A 20,553-nucleotide genomic window follows, 5' to 3' on the forward strand; every position below is an offset into this window, starting at 1 on the left:
GAAATGCAAATTAAAATCATAATGAGATATCATTTTACATCCACTAGATTGACAAAAAAATGATGAAATCTGGTAATACTAAGTGTTGGTGAGGGTGTGGAAAAACTGAATCTTGTTTACTACTGTTGAGCTATAAAATAGTACAATTTCTTAGGAAAACAACCTGACACTATCTAAAATAAGTAAAGATTGCATTTCTATGGCCTAAGTGTGGAAACTCTTGCATATGTGTATACAACTATCAGTAGAAAGGAGCACAGTCTATATTATTCATAGCAAAAACACAAAGAAAGCCAAGGACCATTGTTTGGGGATACTACCTTCTAGTCTACTATTTTTAGAAAGCAAGAGATGATAAACACAAAATTCAGGAGACTGGTTATGTTTGCGGGACAGGCAGGAAGGTGGGGAAAATTGGGGACAAGGACACAGCCAGAGTCAATTATATCATTAATGTTAGGAATCCTCTGTTGGCCAGTGGCTTTATATATATTACACATATCCCATTGTAGGCACAGAATATTACATAACAAGTTGTTTTCCATTTGTTAAGAAAAGAAATGGTTGAACAGAGAACAACAATCTCTAATGGCTCAGTGCCAAGGAAAGCAGACCTTGGTAATGTGTGGGTCTCACTAATACAAGAGGTCACTCAAGCAGTGATGGATTGCTCTATGTCAGGGAGGGTCCACATGATCTGTGTGCCCCTGGAAGTCCTCCCAGAACATGGGCAGCTGGCCTAGTGACCAGGACCTGCGCCCAGGGTTCCACCCTATTACTCAGGTTGGCACATGGCCTGGGTGGGCAAGTGGTGATCAGTTATGGAAAAGGCGTGCCACTTAGCACATGAATGATGTGTGTGGCAAGATCTATTTTAGATGACTTTTCAGACAGAAAACTGAAGGCTGTTCTGGGGCAAGCCCTTTTGGTCTAATGTTGGAGATACCCTGCTGTACTGTCCACCTTGACTGCATGAATTTGACACTGAGACAAGGCCGATTTCTCAACAGTTGGCACTTTGAATTGTTATTTCAAAGACTCAGTACTGAAGTCTTGAAATTGTTGGGCTTTGTAACCCTAGCATTACTTGTATAGCTACAACCATTTTTCTGTTTTTTCTATCTTTAATATATTTTCATCTTACCTGTTCACCCAAAAGGATTCCAAAGTTACTAGAGGGAAGTATGGTATGAAGCCCTGTTTTATTCATCCTTGCTGCCAAAAACTTGGCAAAATAAGGGCTTGGCTACAAAATATTTTGAAAAATTTTGAAAAATTATAAACTCACAGGTAGTTGCAAAAAAATTATAAACAAAACATTTTGAAAAATTATAAACTCATAGGTAGTTGCAAAAAATAGTAGAGAGGTTCTATGTACCCTTCACTCAGATTCCCACAATGATTACATCTTACGAAACTATGGAATAAGGTCAAAACTAAGAAAGTGACATTGGTGCAATGTGTGTTCTAAGTCCATCCATGTTGCTGAAAATGGAAAAAAAAATTTTTTTTTATAGCTGAGTAGTATTTCATAAGCCTGTATATGTATCACATCTTCTTTATTTGCTTTAAACTTTCAGCTCTCTATTAGTTTTATTAATAAGTATGTTCAAAATATTTTGACTGAGAGCATTTTAATCACAAAATTAACATGTTACTACTAACCCAGTTAAAATCTTACTCAACAGAACCAATAGCAGCAATAACTGAACCCCTATAAAATTATATTTGGTACAGACTTTTGAATCGTCTCAGTATCTACAGCATCAGTTCCTGCTTCCAAGTTCAGGGATACTGGGAGTTCTTTTATAATATAATATTTGCCTACCAGTATCTTTGTGGGGTTGAACCACAGAGCTACAAAAATATGTTTTAGAAGAATTTTTGTGTGACTTTACTTTCAGTGACACTTATACAGAGTCACATCTATTCTGTTTGAACAACATGTAGCATGTCTGCAACGATGTCAGATTTACAGCTCATACAGATTCCCCACAATCCTGTATCTGTGTGGGAAGTGTGGAAAGACTAGAAGCTATGGCAGAGGTTGTCATGACAGATGAGATGGGCTGGCTTACTAGATAAATTCAGTCCTCTGAAATGACAATCTGAGTTGCCCATGAGTGTGTTTGCAACTGTAAGAGAGACTGTACCTTGGATGATTGTAACCAACAACTTCAACAGCTCTTGCAAGGTGTATCAAAGGCAACTTGTCATCTGTCAAACAAATCTCACTTCCTATGAATTAACAGGGAGGCAGAGCTGTTCTTTTTCCTTTGTGTGGGCATAAACAGTCACCAAAATGAAACTTTGCTAACGTAAGCTTTCCATCATAGGAGATTCCTCCAGTCATAGTGAGAACCCTTATAATGTTCTTGAACCCTTATAATGTGTGGTTATATACACAAGGTCTTAATAATTTATAGATTTGATATTTTCAGTTGGTCCCCAAATTATCCATCCAATTGCAGAATTTTGGTATGCTGTGGCATGAAGATAATAAAAAACAACTCTGTAAATTGCATATCACTTCATGCATCTCTCCAAGGATTACTCTGTACTCATATTCAGTCTCTGCTTCCCCAATGTACTGTTTTGTGTTACATCAGCAAGAATTTCCACGGATCTTGACAAATCTTTAGAGAATTCTTTGGCATAATATATCATCTGCTTTCTGGAGGTATAGGTTGAAATGAGCACCCTTTTTTTCATTTTCTTTTTGGTGACCTTGAAGTTTGAATGTTCCAGAGAATGAGCTGTTCCATTATTCTTATTTTCATATCAAATTCCAACATTAATTCAGACTAATGGTGCATATGACAATCCAGAGTTTCCAGAGGCCACTCTGAGTTCATTTTCCAAACATGTTACTTATGTTTCAGGAACATTCAGAGCAACTTGTATAGTGGTTTGTGTATTTCTCAACCCGTTGTCTCTGAGTTATAATGACAACCCACTGGCCCATCTAATCAGGACCCTCTCAGTGAAACCCCACCGCCACTACCACACCATGGGCATCAGCATGACTTAGACATCCACTTCTCCCATCTCTTCTCAATGTCTTTTAACTTCTGTTTTATTTTTTCAATCTCTTTTCCTCTCTGCTGAATATCGAGTAGTTCTTCAGTTCTTTCTTCCAGTTCATTAATACTCTTTTCCATTGTATCTAATGGTGTACCCATCCACTTAGTTTTTCTAGTTTCATTTACTATATGTGTTTCTTTTCACCCAGGAGTTTTATTTGGTTCTTTTGTAAGATTCACTTGGTCAAATTCTATAATTTCTGTAACTTGTTGTACTTCAAATATTATAATTTCTTTATTAAGAGAATCAATCTGCTTATTTTATATTTCTTAATTTATAAGTCTAATATCATCTATTCTTGTAGCTATAATCTTGTCATTTGTTATTGATCTTGTTCTTGTTACTTACTCCAATGACTTGTTTCCTCTTGCAGTTGTTTTTTTTTTTACTTTAAAAAATTTATTCCTATTGTGTTTTTATAATTTTTATATTTCAGCTAGTTTGTAATTACCTGAGGAAACTATTTGAGGTCTTGATTTAAGAATATTTATCCAGAAACTTGTTATGAATCTTGAATCACTTTAAGTTAAATTCTAAAGCTGAGTATTGTGGGACCACAATTCTAGTTTCTGGCTCTAAACCATCATGAAGACCACTTGTGAACAGCAATTTTCAAGACAGACTCTATCCAGTGGTGAGCTTGAGATAAGAAAATTTCTTTACTGTTTTCTTTTGTGGGTTATGTTTTCTTCTTTTGGTTTACATTTGCATTAAAAATGTCAACTTCTGTGTCCTGAACTACTTAAGATGGATCTTTTTCTGTCTTCATCTGGTCTAATATCTAGGCATTGTATCACCAACCCTGCTTGATGCCAATTAAAATAAAGACTCTAGGCCATCAGTGATAAGGTAATAATCACACAGGATCCATTGCTTCAGGATGGTTGGTTACCTCTGAAGATTTGCGCTTTCTTGCATTTTTAACCTCTGATGATTTCCATCATTTTCCTGATAGCTCAGATAAGCATTTTAACATCTTTTATCCATGCATTTTTAGATGTTGTGAGCCAAGGAGATTCCTTGTGATATTTATTCTTTAATACTTTGGGAAGTAGAAATTTGAGCACTATTCTTAGGTACTCTAATTTACAAGGTTTCTGTTGTAAGGTAAGTTATATTGAGGAACTGATATAGTCCTCATCACTCTCCTACCCACACCACCAGATAAAAATCCTCTAGACACATCAGACTCAAACACTTGAGCTATTAGGGCCAAGTTGCCATTTTACCCCATTACAGCAAGACTGCTGCCCCAGTGCAACACTAGATAACTTCTTTCAGTAGAAGGTAGACAGAACATAAAGTAAGGAGGGACAGTGTCTGGGTTATGGATGGGCACCCAGCATGAATTGCTTATTTTGAGTTTCACAATAACCTAATGAAATTAGTAGCATTGCTTTCATTTTATAAGAAAATTGAACCTCAACAACATTAAGCAATTCATCTGAAGGATACAGAAGGAGTGAAATGTTCTGAAAGATCACCCAGGCACATCTTCCTAGAACAGGCCTTCAGAAGACCTGAGGGTTAACCATTTACTTACTTATCCACTCATTTGTGGATTTGTTCAAGAAACCCTTCTTCCTTTTTAAAAAAAATTTTATTGTGGTAAAGTTGATTTAAAGAAACTTTTCTTGAGAACTTGCCACGTGTATGACATTGTGCTAGACAGTGACCTACAAAAATAAGACAAAGAGTTTACATTTTGCATTCTCATATAGGAAGGCTCAGAAATGACTTGATATATGACTGGGGTTATGAGACCATTGGGAAGGGTGGCACCCTGGAGACTGGCTCATGTGTAGTTTGGAATGGAAAAGGGAAGATGGTTCCTGATCAAAATGGGTGGTAAAGTAGAGGTAGGAACTTCAACAACAAGTAAAGGAGCAGTCTTTCTTGTTTCAGGAGCTGACTTCTTTCCTTTTTCTAAAAAGAGGAATATTAGAACTCAAAACAATTGTCTTTAAGAAGGATTTATTCTTTCTAGTTACCAGGTGCAAAGCTATCTCAGTACAGGACTGGCTCACTTGCTAGATGGGATAGATCAGTAATGGTTTGGTTATCCAGCTTGTGGTCTTTTCTAAAATTGAAACATCACACAGGAAAAGACTTGTCTAGTACAACTGCTTATAATTGCACATTCCTCTTGATCACATAAGTCCTTATATCAGAAGCTCTAATCCAATTTTCTTAGACTCCATCTCCCTACTGGCCAACACAGGTTCCTTGCTGGGTCTTGCAAAATTAAGCTATAAGCTTTTCTTCCACCAAGAGTTCGAATCTAAGCACAGATGTCAGAGTTAATCCCATTACCTTTAGGCACTCTTAACCCCCTTAGAAAAGTAAATTTGTCTTGCTGCCTTTTTTTTTTTTTTATGATGAGGAATTCTCCTGTACTCAACAAGTTTCTTCACATTGTTGGTTACACTTACTTGGGTTTATCTTTGTCTAAAACGACATGATGGACAGGCCTTTTGGCAAGTGTTCTGTGTTTATTTCTAAGGCTTAAAATGTGGGTCATAGACACTGCTAAAGACTAACTATCCGTTGGGAATCTTTATCCCACTCTACCTGTTTATTCTAAAAACAAAACTGTCATCAATGACCCTGGAAAACAGAACCTGGAACTTTACGGATGTTGTACCAGTTACATGATATTACAGCTAAACCGAGTATGCCCAGTGGTGTTAATTGGGGTCATCTTCCAACATACTTTTGAGGTCTGTGATTGCTACCTCTGTAATCAAAGTCTCTTAAATGCTGCCTACTTATCAGTAGTTCAAACTGACCCTTGGTCTTTTAGATAAGTCACTTAGCATCAGAGTTGGGCATTTAATTTGAAATTGGGGTCTTTCCTAACTAAACTTTTGTTGAGTGATGGCCCGTATATCTGTAATTCTTGGCAGTACACTTTGGACAGGACAGAAAAGTTTGTTTCACATCCTGACTGGAATACTTTGTAAATGTGTAACCTTGGGCAAGTTACTCAAACCCCATTAGAGTTTCTTTATCCACAAAATTGGGACAATAATGTTCATCTCAAATATTTTTTGTGAGGAATAAGCGAAATAATGTATATAAAAATTTAGAATAGGACATGACTTAGAGTAAGCACTCAATAAATAGAAATTGTTCTGATTTCCTTACTAATTAAGGGCATGATGTCCACAGTTTTGACAAGAATGGGTTGCCAATTATTGCCAAGAAGAGGGAAGCTACAGATTTACACTCAAGATGGTAGGAAGAGCAAAAGTGTCCAAGTTGGTAAACAGATTTTATACACTCACCTCTGCCCAGGCTTTGGCAAATAATATTGCAAGAAATGTGAAACAAAGGGGAGGACTGCAGAAAGTGGAGTAGATTGAAATCATACAGCAGTTTTGCAGTCTGTTACCAAAGCCTGGGCCCATCATTCCTCATTATGTGTACTGCCTGCAGCTCCTCTTTGCTTCCCAGTCTAGGATTCCTGAGACCACTTTGCATACTAGGCATTAGGTCTTAAAGCACCTAGGGGAGTTATGTTGGGTGTGGTGGTGAAGGAGATGTGCTGAAGTGACTAAAAGAAGAGTCCAGCTACGTTAGCATGCCAGGGGCTTTGCTGGGAGCCTAGGAAACCACGGCCATGCCCATCTCTTCCTCAGTTTGTGTACCACAGGATGAGAAAAGCAAGGCAATGCCACTGTGGAGCAGTGAGCGCCATGCCGGTTTCAGCATAGGGTTCTAGAAGCCACAGCTAACCCTCCTGGACATCAGAGGTAGGGATGCCAATGCTGAGAAATAAAGGTGTAAATAAGTAAGTAAGTAAGTAAAGTCGCTCAGTCGTGTCCAACTCTTTGCGACCCCATGGACTGTAGCCTACCAGGCTCCTCTGTCCATGGGATTTTCCAGGCAAGAGTACTGGAGGGAGTGAACCAAAAGACAGACGTGTGTGCACGTGCATGGACCTGCCCCTGTGCACTTAGTGGGATGTAGGGGAGGCAGGAACGTTCAAAGGAGATGAGAGATGGAGCATTTGGAAGGTGCTCCTGGTACGAAGACACAACTCGTGTGGCACTTGGAGGTGCAGGCATATGAGAGGAACTGTTTGCCTAACTGCTCTTGGTGCCTCTCCGTGTCTTGTATGGGACTCGGTCAGCTAGAGGAGATTCCTAAGGCATGTGGAGGGTCCTCTGCTCTGAGGATGCTGCTGTGGAGACAAATCCCTTCTTCCCAGCTTCTCTTTGATCTTCCTTGTTTCCTTCTCCCAGTCTTCTCCATCTCTTCCCAGAGTGTTTCTACTGAAATCCTAGGCTTTGTCCTGGAGTTCTGCAGCTTGTGGAGCTTTCAGGGAGCAGATTCTCAGGGGTGAGGTCAGGAATGGAACCACCACCTTCCCGTCAAGCTGCACCCGTGCATCGGGCAGGGACAGTTGCTGTCTGAGTTTGCTGTCATGTCCAGCCCATTTTGGCCCTCTTCCTAATCCCTGGGACCTCTTTGCTGGCTTCCCTCTAAGAGAAGCTGGTTCTTTCAGCTCCTAGTTTGGAAAAGAAAGCATAGTCCTTTCTTCCTGCATCCCAGTTCTGTCTCAACTCCTGACGGAAGCTGTTTTACATTCCCCTGAACCCTGATTAGGAAAAGTATTCATCACCCACTATTCACAGAAATCCCTCTGCCACAATAGTCAGCCTCCCTCCTTTCTCTCTCTCTCTCTCTGTGTGAATACACACACACACACACACACACACACACACACACACACACACACACATTTAATCCTTCAAGAAATCATGTGAAGTAAATGTGATCATATCCACTTTTTGCAAATAAGAATATTGAGGATCAAAGGTATGATTTGTCTAAGATCACCAGCTAGTGAGTAGCAGAGAATCCATGTCAGGTCTGATTCAAAAGCCCCTGAGTTTTCTTTTGTGTTTTTAAAAAAATTTTTCTGATTATGAAATATTTATGTAGAAAAACCCAAATAATACCAAAAAAAAAAAAAGATGCAACCTCTTATATTCTTACATCTTAACTCACTATTGACATTTTATGTATTTATTCTGTTTTTATCTTATGCAGTTTTAAATAAATGTTTATAAAATTGGCTCATATGTATGAATGTATATATCATTCCAACTTAATTGGGGTATAACTGACACATAATACTGTTTAAGGTGTACAATGTGATGATTTGATACACATATATTGTGAAATGAATGTCACAGTAAAATTATTAGCACATCTATCTCACAAAACTATCATTTTTTTGTGGTGACTATATCTAAGCTGTACTTTCTTAGCAACTTCAAGTAGGCAGTATAGTGTTGTTAATTGTAGTCATGCTGTACATTACATCCCCAGAACTTTTTCATTGTATAAATGGAAGTTTATATCCTTTTACCAAAATTTCCCCATTTAACCTAACCCTCACCCCTGGTAGTCACTATTCTAATCTATTTGACTTTTTAGATTCCATATATAAGCAATCTCAAACAATATTTGTCTCCCTCTGTCTGACTTATTTCACTGAACATAGTATGCATATATATATTATACATGTACAGTACACATGGGTTTCCCTGGTGGCTCAGATGGTATCTTTACCATCTGTAATTACCATCCGCCTGTAATACAGGAGACCTGGGTTTGATCCCTGGGTTGGGAAGATCCCCTGGAGAAAGGAATGGCTACCTACTCCAGTGTTCTTCCCTGGATAATTCCATGGGCAGAGGAGACTGGCGGTCTACTGTCTATGTCGGACACTATATAACTTTCTACAACAAATTAATTTCGAGTTAAATTATACCTATTCAGACTTTTATCAGAATTATATAAACTGAATCTCTTTTAACAATAACTTGTTAAAAATATTTGCCGCTTGTTTGTTGATAAATGATTCCATCACCGTTTAGATTGATAGTTTTTGAATTCCTACCAAATTATTTTTCAAATGTGTAATGATCTGTTAATATTTGCTAATTTCCTTATTTTCAGAGCAAGTGTTGGGTTGGCAACATGGACCAATCTAGTCTGTCATCTGTTTTGGTAAACAGAATTTTATCAGGACACAGCCATACCTTTTTATTTATGTATTGCCTATGCTGCTTTGTATTTATCTATTGCTTTGTATTTATGTATTGCCTATGGAAGATTTGGGCTTCCCTAGTGGCTCAGATGGTAAAGAATCTGCCTGCAATGCAGGAGACCTGGGTCTATCCATGGGCCTGGAAGATCCCCTGGAGGAGGGCATGGCAACCCACTCCAGTATTCTTGCCTGGAGAATTCCATGGACAGAGGAGCCTGGTGGGTGACTGAGTGACTAACACCATGCCTGCTTTGTGCCTTTCTGTCAAGTTACGTCATGGTGACAAAAACAGTATGATCTGTAACACCTAAAAAACTTCACCATCTGGATCTTTACAAAAAAGTCTTGCCACCCTGCTCTAGCAAATAGACTCCTGTATTGTCAATCTCCTATTCCCTTTATCTTGGATTTTCAATACTCTTCCTGTAAGTCTTGAGTTGATTTTTTTCCTGCTGCTCAGAGAGAGATGTATCTGGACTAGGTGTGTGTCACTAAGTGGGATGCAGGGATTTCTCTCGGTTGTCCTTGTTGATCACTAGCCTTCTGGTTGAGTCCTTCTCAGATTTACAGGACACTGATTGCACATTCAATTCCTAATCCTCTGTATCCAGCTGGGGCTAGTGTAACCTGGCTCTGGAGTTCCAAGAGAGAATTTTCTGTCTTCCATCCACAGTTTTCTCTGTTACAAATCATTAATAAAATCATTGGCTCCTCTATTACTTTTGAAAGGCAATAATACAGTTGTCCCTTGAACAATGCAAGGGTTGGGGTGTCCACCCCTGTGCAGTCGAAAATCAACATGTCCCTTTACAGTCAGCCCTCTGTAGTCATGAATCATGTAATACGAGGCACATATTTACTGGGAAAAAATCTGCATGTATAAATGGACCCGTGCAATTCAAAGCCATGTTGTTCAAGGATCAACTACATAATATAATCTTTAAAAAGCACAAATTCTGTAATCAGATTGTCTGGTTAAAATCGCAAGTCTACCACTTACTAACAATGTGGATTTGGGTAAATTATTTTTTCTTTGTTCCAATTTCTCATCATCTGAGACTATGAGAAATCTTAGGGATTATGCTATTACCTTTCTCACAAGTGTTGTGAACAAGACAGCTAGTGCTCACTGGGATATCCAGGAGCTCCTTGACATTTTCCAGGTGTCGGCTGAGATTGAGGCCATGTGACCAATTCTGGCCAATGGCCTGGGAGTGGAAGTGTCATGAATCACTGCCAGGCTGGGGCAGGTAGGAGCCGGTTTGCCTTTGCATTCTCTCTTCCTCTACCAGGCTGCCCTTAAATAGTATCACAAGACAGAAGGAGTTGGAATCTTTGAGCTGCCAAGTGGAGGATGATCTCTATTTACTCAAATCCAACTTTGCATAAACAACAAATAAACTTAGGTTATGCTAACTATGAAGATTTGGGGACTATCTGTTTCATTTTACCACAGCACAGTTTATACCAATACAGGGTTGTTCTAAACACCGATTAATACATAAAAAGCACTTGGATTAATGCCTAGATTATTAAGGGCTATAAAAATGTTTTCCTTCTCCCCCTCCTCTTCTTCTTTTTAAAAGAACCAGAATTCTTAGCATGGACCTTTTTTTTTCACTTACAGCTTTACCACTCTATTCGCTATTCTACTTATGATGAACCAGCCTCATATGGAAGCATTTAACACACACACACACACACACACACACACACACACACACACACACACCATCTTGTCTTAAGGAAGTTAATAGTCTACAAGTAGGGCCAGAAACTTGGAAATAGAGTAAGATAAGAAAGAGTTCTCTATCTCAAAAGACAGCAACCCACATATGAAGTTCTGCTTAGACAGTGTGTCTTCAAGCAAGAGAAAGAAATCTATGTGTCTTAGGACTTTCCTCAGGTTGCTAGGGCTGTTGTTTTGTGAGGGAAAGCACGAGCAGGCTATCATTTTGTTTGCTCAGTACACTTCCATTTGCCTTACAGTTTGGAAAAATTTCTCCCAGACTCTACAATAGGCTGATTTTATCTTTCAGTGTTAATAATTTTCATCTTTTTCTAAGTCTCCAATGGTTCTTTTTTAAACCATCAAGTCTTGTTTTCAACCTCCATCCAGTCATCTCTCTTACTCAAATTATACTCAGGCTATACATTCTCAATGAAGTTATTTTAATTCCAAACCTATTTGCTTTGATTGCTCTTTAATTAGTTGGAGGATGGAACACCAGAAGAAGAGCTTTGATTAAAAGAGTAGCTGTATATGGGAAAAGAATCTTTAAAGAGAGTGAATATATGTATATGTGTAACTGATTCACTTTGCTATACACCTAAAACTAACACAACATTGTAAATCAACTATACTCCAAAAAAAAAAAAAAGAAAGAAAGAAACTGAAAATATAAGAAGGGAGTGGCTCAAGTTCAGGATTCTTTGTCCCCCATAGTGTTACTTTATTTCAAACAGCAAGCCATCCTTGGTTTCTTCTCTGACATATCAAGTGTGCATAATCTAACTTCCCCATTCTTAGTATAGTAGCACTCTACTGTTCACAGTCTACATCCTGAGCCCCAGTGTAGTCTTTCCATGTTTTGGACTCGTAGATCTAAGAACATGTAAATGGGCTAAACATGTAAACACTAAACAGATTTAGTCGAATAAGTAGGTAGCAAATCATGAAGGGACTTTAGCACAAAACGTGGGTCTTTGCATTGTAAAGGATGTGGTAACTTGATACAACATGCATTTACGAAGGGTGATCCTGGTAGGAAACAAGGAAGGAAATAAAGAAGATGAGGCTTGAAAAGGTGTGAATAGAAATGTGGGTGTAGCCCAAGAGCATTTGGTTTACCCCCTCACCCTTCAGAGAATGGAGAGGAAATACGAACTGTTGTCAGGAAGGTAAAAATGATGCACTTGGTGTCTGGTTGAAGAAAACAGGTAGGATGATGCCAGTTTTCTGACTTGAATCACTATCACTGTGAGTCCTGGTGTCCCTTATTCATCAAAATTCAACTGACAAGAGGAAAAGATTTTTGGAGAAGAAGGTAACTTATTTTGCATGTGTTGTGTTTGAGATATCTTGGGAATATTCTGTTGAGACGTCTGAAAGGCATTTGGATGTGTAGACCCAGAACTCAGGCATTTGGATCTACAGGCCTAGAACTCAGGCGTTTGGGTTTACAGGTAACTAGAATAGAGAGGAGGAGGGGAACAGTGTCAGGTGACCATTAACTTCGGGGAGATGTCTGAGAGATGGCCGTGCTGCAGGAGAACCCTGAGGGGTGTGAATAAGCAACAGGGATCTGAGAAAGAACAGCAGTGTTACTGAAGGGTAACTTTAGTCTGCTGTGCCCAAAACACTCCGGGGTTTCCTGGAGATTCTAAAGGGGGGAGAATCTTAAGTGAGAGGAAGTAGGGTCCTAATGTTCAGTCCATGGGGACTTTAGAGCCAGCAAAAGCTGACATATTAACTTTCTCTCATTAGCCCCTGTATGCAGAATGCTTTATGCATTCATCCCAGAGGGGTTACCTTATTATTCAGTAACCGAAAAGCCTCAGACTTTCCTCTTCAAAGCATTATTGGCCTTTTACTTCTTTCATTCATGCAGAGCCCAGGGCCGCATATGGAGGCAGCAGCTTGTGGAAGTAGCAAGGACTCTAGAAACTTTCAATTCTAGATTTAAATTTTGGGTAGTAACTTACTAGCTAGAATACATGGGTAAAACTGCTTTGCTTCATTGAACCTCTCTTTTCTTATCACTTCACATACTCTTGAGGTAAAATAAGGTAATATAAAGACATTTGACACAGCTAGTTTTCCCTATCTTATTTTTAACTGATGATGTTTTAATAGTGCTTTTATGCTTTAATGTCAGCAGCTCAGTCAAAGACTTTTTTCAGTAAAGAGCACCTTTGTGCCAATACCTTTCACTGAGGTCTGAGAACCTGACCCTCATTTTACTGCATGTTGGTTTTAAGCTTTCAAGGTGTGTCCCTGATAGGTTCTGACTATCTAGATAGGGTCTTCTTTCACTTTGATGAAATTCCAGCAAACCATTCTTCAACAAAAATACTCCCTCCCATCGCCTATTAATGTGGCCCTTGGAAACTGCAGTCGAGTTCTCTTATAGTTCAGTCTTGTCTGACACGGTTTTCTTTGTTTGAACCCCATGAATGGAGACACTGCTGCTTCTCTGTCTGTCCATGAAGGCCGCAACTGCCTTATTTATCTCCTTGAGGTTTGTGATCGCAAATTCTTATTTACCTACTACAGTCCTTGATTTTTTTAACGAATCAATTTATTTTAATTGGAGGATAATTGCTTTACAATATTGTGATTATTTTTGCCATACATTGACATGAATCAGCCACGGGTATCCATGTGTCCGCCCGCCCGCCATCCTGAAGCCTTTCCCAACCTCCCTCCCCACCATATCCCTCCGCATTGTCCCAGAGCCCTGGCTTTGAATGCCCTGTTTCATGCATCGAACTTGCACTGGTCATCTAGTTTATATATGGTAAGACACATGTTTCAGTGCTATTCTCTCAAATCATCCCACCCTCGCCTTCTCCCACAGAGTCCAAAAGTCTGTTCTTGTACATCTGTGTCTCTTTTGCGGCCCTACATGTAGGATCGTCTTTACTTCATAAACCGTAGTCCTTCGCCTGGGGAAGCATGTGGATTCCTCTAGTTGTGTAAATGGTCCAGCCATTTTACTGAAATGTTCAAATATCCCTCGGCTATCTGAAGTTAGAGGTTCCTATGAAAGCTTTCCTAAGCTGAAATAGCCTAAAGTGAAGAAGCAATTACCTGAGGGCATGTCTTGCTAACAGAAGCACAAAATAAATGAAGATGAAGCACAGAAGCTCACAGACACAGTCCAAAGGTATGGAGTCTGATGCCGAGTGTAGTTCCCAGGAAGGAGCTTGGAGGTATCCTCCCTCCGCTCAGGTGCATGCTTCCTCTGTAACGGTTGCTGTAAGACCAACATTAAATGCTATTTTCATTTTTGGTCTTTCTCTGTGATAGCAAAAACCTCTTCAGATTCCTTTTGGCTAGATAAAACAGGTACTAATGTAAATCTTTCATAACAGCTAGGTGGAGTAAAGTGAACTCTGGAAAAGGACGGGCTGCTTGGACCTGATAAAAGACTGGGCTCTGTCCATCAACATACTTGTGATCCTGGCTTGGTTATGGCTGCCATGGGAAAAGTAATCTTCCAGACTTTCTGAAATGAATTTTAGAGTGTCTTATTCTAGATTCTTAAACTAAGCATCTCCTTCTCTTTGTCATTGTTAGCCTAGGACCCAGGGCATTGAGTACATTTGGAAAAGCTGACCCACAGTCCCTGACCTTGGATTGCAGAGGTATCTTCAAGGTGAAGCTTCTGTGTTAGAGGATTTCCAAAGCAGTCTTGAAAGACCCTTCTCTCTTGACCAGCCTTTTTGGTTTTTCAGGAAAATGAGCCACTACCACAGCCCTTCTCCCCCATACCATTGTTTGTTAATTCTTTATCCCTTTCAGGAGTTAAATGCGCAATGTCTTATAGCCTGACGTAGGCCCATGTCAGGCTATGCAGTACTGTTTCCTTTCAACTACCTCCAGGAAAATAACCCAAGATATCACTCTCATGAGGCATCTTTTCTTATAAGTCCTGTTGTTCTAAATTACTTTAAAGTTAGAAACTATGGAAGATTATTTTACAATTCTGTGAATAGCATTTTAGCTTACTGAGAGGCTTTTAAACATAATCATGGCTTCCTTTTTTATCTCTAGAATTACCGTTCTGTTTTCTGAAGTTACTTTAAGGATCATCTTTCAGAAGGAAAACAACTTGACATATACACCACTTCTGAGCCTGTTTATCCAGAGTGGAGAGTGAGAACAATAATAGGCATGAAAAGCAATTTCATGGGTGTTAAACTGTGGCTCCAGGTTTCACCTTCAAGGAATCAGTGTGTCCGCTGCTGCCTCTGGGGCAATACAAGACATGAGATGGAATATTGCTGAATTTGCTTTCTGAAGAAATATTTAGAAACACCTACTCTTCACTTTGCATCTTTTCACTGGCGCACCTGATTAAACATCTTTAAAAGTGACTGCAAAGTAAAAAAGTCACCACAATAAAGACCAGATGTAAATGTGCCTACTGGAAAAGGGAGCAGATTGAGGTGGGAGCTTGGCGTGTGGATATGACTAGAAAAGGGACGATAAATGGGGCAGCCAGAGATATGTCTCAGGAGAAGGCTGCGGAGATCATTCTGGAAACTTCCTCAGTCTCTGGTCTATGCCAGAAAGGTTCAGGCTGAGCCAAGAGCTCATAAATATCTCTGGTCAGTGAGTTAGTCATTTAATGAATAAGGAAACGATGCACGAGCTTCAAGGCTAAAGGTTAACAGGCAGGGTTTCAAAAACAATTTCATTAAGTAGACACTAATAGATTGCAACTTACATGTTCCCACATTAAAACAAAAAATATACCTTTGAAATTTTTCTTCTAACCATCAACACTACCAAGAGTCATTAATTTTTTTAATATATCTAATATGCAAAGTGCCTTGTTAATACATTATGTAATCATTAAATATTAAATAAACTTTGGAAGTTAAATCAGTGAAATAAGGCTTTAAAAAGGTTGTTCTAGTTGGAGAAATATTGCAAGATTTTAAAATCTTTAAATTACTTCTCAGATAGTCTTAATTCTCTCCATTTTTAAAGAAATAAATATTTGAAATTATAAAAAAGAAACAATAAACTGGTTCAACTGAATGAATCTATCCTGGATTCAAAATTATAAAATAGGTAAGAGTGAGAGACTGAGGATAGCTGAAACTTTAAGAAAGAAATAAAAGAGCCATATTGTATGTAGGATGTAGTAAATATGAGGAAGTTAGCTGTGTATACATTGATCTTCCTGAGCAGACAGTGGTTCTGTAGATAGTCATTCAGGGAAGGACCTTGAATTCATCTTTCTGTTTCTCATTGTGCATTAATTCAATAAATAGGTGTTGAATTCAACTCAGTGTCACACTGGCATTATGGTTATACACTGGGTTTGCAGAAAAAAATCAGTGAAATTTTTTATAGCATATTGAATCATAGTATTTAAATTATAGTATTTGAATCAATACACTTAAGCTCTAGACTCTGTGCTGTGGATCCTCACTTTACTACTCCATGTTGGCACCGTACAAAGAACGGAATAATGTTGGAAAAAGATGCTATAAACTTTCTAGATAGGAAACATTTCATTCCATCTGGAAATTTCAGGGAAGACCTTCTAAAGGAGGCATAATGTGAGCTGAAAGACCAGTTGGATTTCATCAGGTGGGGAAGAAAGAGATCATGAAGAGTGAGGTGGGTTTGCATAGATGAGTAGAGGAGATGTGAAGGATGTTTTGGAAAACAAGAAGTAAAGGGAAAGAACATGGAAGAAAATAAGCTCAAGGCAATTTTGGAAAATAGTGGACAGACTAGTCTGGCTGGAGAAAACAAATGTTGTGCTAATATAGGAGATAAACTTGAAAAGGTACAGATGATGGTGGAATGAACTTGATCTCTGAAGACAGTGAGAAGCTATTGAAAACTTTAAGGCTAGTAAATCACATAAGTAGAAAATCTTCCTGGCTTCCTCTAGACCAAAAATGGACCTCAAGACTTAGAATCCTATCTTGCCCAATGACTGAATTTAGTTAGAAGTTAAGCTCAAATATAGAGCTTGACTTTCAAGGGTCTCAGATCTCAGTTATACAATTATGCTATTTTGTTTACTTTCCTTTTTTATGTAAAAACACTATTTCAGGTCCCAAGAAGATATTAATGATTAAAAGAAAAATAGTGTTATCCTCATGGAGCTAACAATCTAGAGGGAGAAAATACAATGCACAGGATGAAATAAATAAAGAAAATGTGTGAATATTTTGAATATATTGCATATCTGAAAGTTGCTAAGAGAATAGATTTTAAAAGGTCTCATTGCAAGAAAAAAATTATTTTTAACCATGTAAGATGATGGATGTTAACTAGATTTATAGTGTTGATCATTTGGCAGTATGTACAAATATCAACTCATTATGTTGTATACCTGAAACTAATATTATATATCAGTTATAGCTAAATTTTTGAAAAAGAATGAATCACATAAATGTGCACATTTGTGCACTAAGTTTCTGGACAATGGCACAGACTTAAAAGAATCTTAGTAAGAATTCTTAGTAAGAATCCCCATTCAACAGACCTTAAGGGAAAGTCCATTCTATCGACTATAGTAAATGTTACATATATAACATATGCTATATGTATATATATAATATATATGAATGTTAGCTAATGATAAAAGGAAAGGATAAAAATAAAAAGGAGAGGGAGACAGGAAAAATTAGAGTATTGAATTTTGGATAGGATTTCCAAGGAAAACTTGTCTAAGAAGGTGACTCAAGTAAATATTTGAAGGAGTTGAGGATGTAACCGTGTGGATATTTGGAGAAAGAGCTTTTGTGGGGAAGGGAAGAGCAAGTGCAAAGGCCCTGGGGTGGGTGCATGCCTGGAATATATGAGGAAAGAAGTGGAAGGAGAAAGGATATGATTAACAGGAGGTAAAGTGAGTGATAACACTTCAACACTGTGGTGCTGGAGGAAGACTCTTGAGAGTCCCTTGGACTGCAAGGAGATCCCACCAGTCCATCCTAAAGGAAATCAGTCCTGAATATTCACTGGAAGGACTGATGTTGAAGCTGAAACTCCAATACTTTGGCCACCTGATGGGAAGAACTGACTCATTTGAAAAGACCCTGATGCTGGGAAAGAATGAAGGCAGGAGGAGAAGGGGATGACAGAGGATGAGATGGTTGGATGGCATCGCCATGGGTGATGCGCATGGGTTTGGGTAAATTCTGGGAGTTGGTGATGGACAGGGAAGCCTGGCGTGCTGCAGTCCATGGGGCCACAAAGAGTCGGACACGACTGAGCGACTGGACTGAACGGAACTGAAAGTGAGTGAGGTGGCCTTCCCAGGTGGCACTAATGGTAAAGAATTCGCCTGCCAATGCAGGAGACATAAGAGATGCAGGTTCAATCCCTGGGTTAAGAAATCCCCTGGAGGAGGGCATGGCAACCCACTCTAGTATCCTTGCCTAGGGAATCCCGTGGACAGAGAAGCCTGACAGGCTACAGTCCATCTGGTCACAAAGAGTTGGACACGACTGAGTGACTTAGCGCTCACCCAAAGTATGTGAGGTAAGTGAGAGATAGATCACATGGCCCACATAGGTCACAGCAAGGATTTAGCTTTTACCCTGGGGCCACTGTATTCTGTGAGCAGAGGACTGACATGATCTGTTAAAATTTCAGTGGAATCGGTGTGGCTCATGTGTTGAGAATAAGCCATGAGGATGAGCTTGAGGTCGGAGACAACAGCAGAAGCAGGAAGACCTGTTAGGAATAGGGTGGCAGCAGGAGAGAGGGTATTCAGTTTTGAATATATTTTAAGGTGGAGTGTATAGAATTTTCTTTTGGACAAAATATGGAGGGAGAGAAAGAGGAGTCAGGAACAGCATGGTGGATATGCCTGAGTGACTAGATTCTGGGAGGAATTGTTTTCTTTTTGATAGCAGCGGAAGGCAAGCCGTCAAGGGCTTAGTCATAGATGGGATAAGCTGGTGAGTTCTACTAAACATCCAAGTAAAAATATCAGCTGTGAACGAAGATAGATATAAGATCTGGGGCACAGGAAAGGGGTTTAGCCTAGACACACACACACACACTGGATCATAGCACATGGATGGTATTAAAGCCATAAACTAGATAAGATCATCTAAGGGGAAAGAGGGCTTCCCTTCCCTTGTAGCTCAGTTGGTAAAGAATCTGCCTGCAGTGCAGGAGACCCGGGTTTGATCCCTGGGCTGGGAAGATCCCCTGGAGAAGGAAATGGCAACCCACTACAGTATCCTTGCCTGGAAAATCTCATGGACAGAGGAGCCTGGTGGGCTGCACTCCATGGGGTCGCAAAGAGTCGGGCACGACTGAGTGACTAACACTTACTTACTTATTTACTTAGGGGGAAAGAAGCGCTCCAAGTACTGATCCCTGGGTATTGAACATTCAGAAGCAGGGAGGGTGGGAGGGCAGGGAGAACCAGCAAAAGAATCCAAGAAGGAAGACTTTTAAGATGGGAAGAGAACAAAGTGAGTGTGATGTCTTAGAAACCAGGGCAAGAAAGGGTTTCAAGGAGAAGAATGTTATCAACTGAGTCAAATGCTGCTGATAGGGAAAGTCAGATGAGGCCTGAGAAAGGAGGCCCTGACTTAGCTACATTGACCTAAGTGATATGTGGCAAAGAAGAGCAGCAAAGGTCCAAAGTAGAGTGCAGCTGAGTGCTTGGAGAGGCTGACCCTGACTATTCTGTTTTAGTAACGTCATTCTCATGGCTTGGTGTTTTCTTAGGTGGGTACCTGGTGGGAAAAAGGCCCCTTTTTAAAAAGTGCTTCCGTGGTCTTTTGCCTGTGCATGGATTTTATCATGTGTTCATTTGTGGATTCAAGTGGATTTTTTTTTTTTTTTTTTTTTTGCCAGAAGACATATTGATGGAAGCCTCCTTTGGGCAAAGGCATGGTGCTAACTGGTGGGCTGGGTTTTGAGGTTAGAGGAAATTCAGAGAAATAGGAGAAGTAATTCCAGTGGCTCCATCACACTTCCTTTGTCATTCATCCTGGAAACAAGGCTCACTGTGGTGTCATTCATCCTGGAAACAAAAGGTAACTAGGTTGCCTCACACCCATCCAAGAGCGGGCAGGTGACCTAGGCTTAGCCAATCAGAAGGCTGCTTCTCCTCGGCTGCAGTGATTGGTTCAAGGGCCAGCAACCACGCCACACCAAAAGCTCCACCGTCTAGCACCTGCATCCGATAGCATACCGGGCTTGGGGAGGACTGGGCTGTGAGTGGCAGAAATGGGGAAGTTTTCAGCTTCCCCAAGAGGCCCCAAACTGGCAGGGTACGGAAGGCAGGTGGCTGTGTGCTCTCCAGAGGACAAATGGCAGTCTCCAGCAGCAAGTGGGAAGCTGTGACTGCAGGGAGATCCTTGGCCAGAGGGCACGTCCCACCGAGAACCTCCCTTTCCGACGTGGCCCCCCTCAGCTGACTCTTGGTACTTGGTTGGACCGACCTCAGGAGCGGCCTGGCTGTTTTGCATTATCAGCATGTATTACAAAGCCACATGATAAATGACGGCCTGTTTCCTCACTTCTGTTTTCGAGGGCACCACAAAAGGACATCACACTCAACAGTCATGCTGGACCAGAACTCCCTCCGCCCCCACTGTCCCACTGCGCCCCCTCCGCCCCCCTCACCACATGAGTAAGATTCTCCCCCAAGCGTGATTGATCACAGGAATGGCAGGACTCCAGC

The 20,553-nt window shown here is 40.0% G+C and overlaps 1 pseudogene; it reads right to left on the reverse strand.

Annotated features, from left to right (window-relative positions):
- Positions 1 to 1,677: 1,677 nt before the first annotated feature.
- LOC133058719 (mitochondrial-processing peptidase subunit beta-like) lies at positions 1,678 to 20,338 on the reverse strand (annotated as a pseudogene).
- Between the last annotated feature and the right edge of the window lie 215 nt (positions 20,339 to 20,553).

This window comes from Dama dama, chromosome 6 (genome assembly GCF_033118175.1).
Source record: "Dama dama isolate Ldn47 chromosome 6, ASM3311817v1, whole genome shotgun sequence".
Classification (NCBI taxonomy): domain Eukaryota; kingdom Metazoa; phylum Chordata; class Mammalia; order Artiodactyla; family Cervidae; genus Dama; species Dama dama.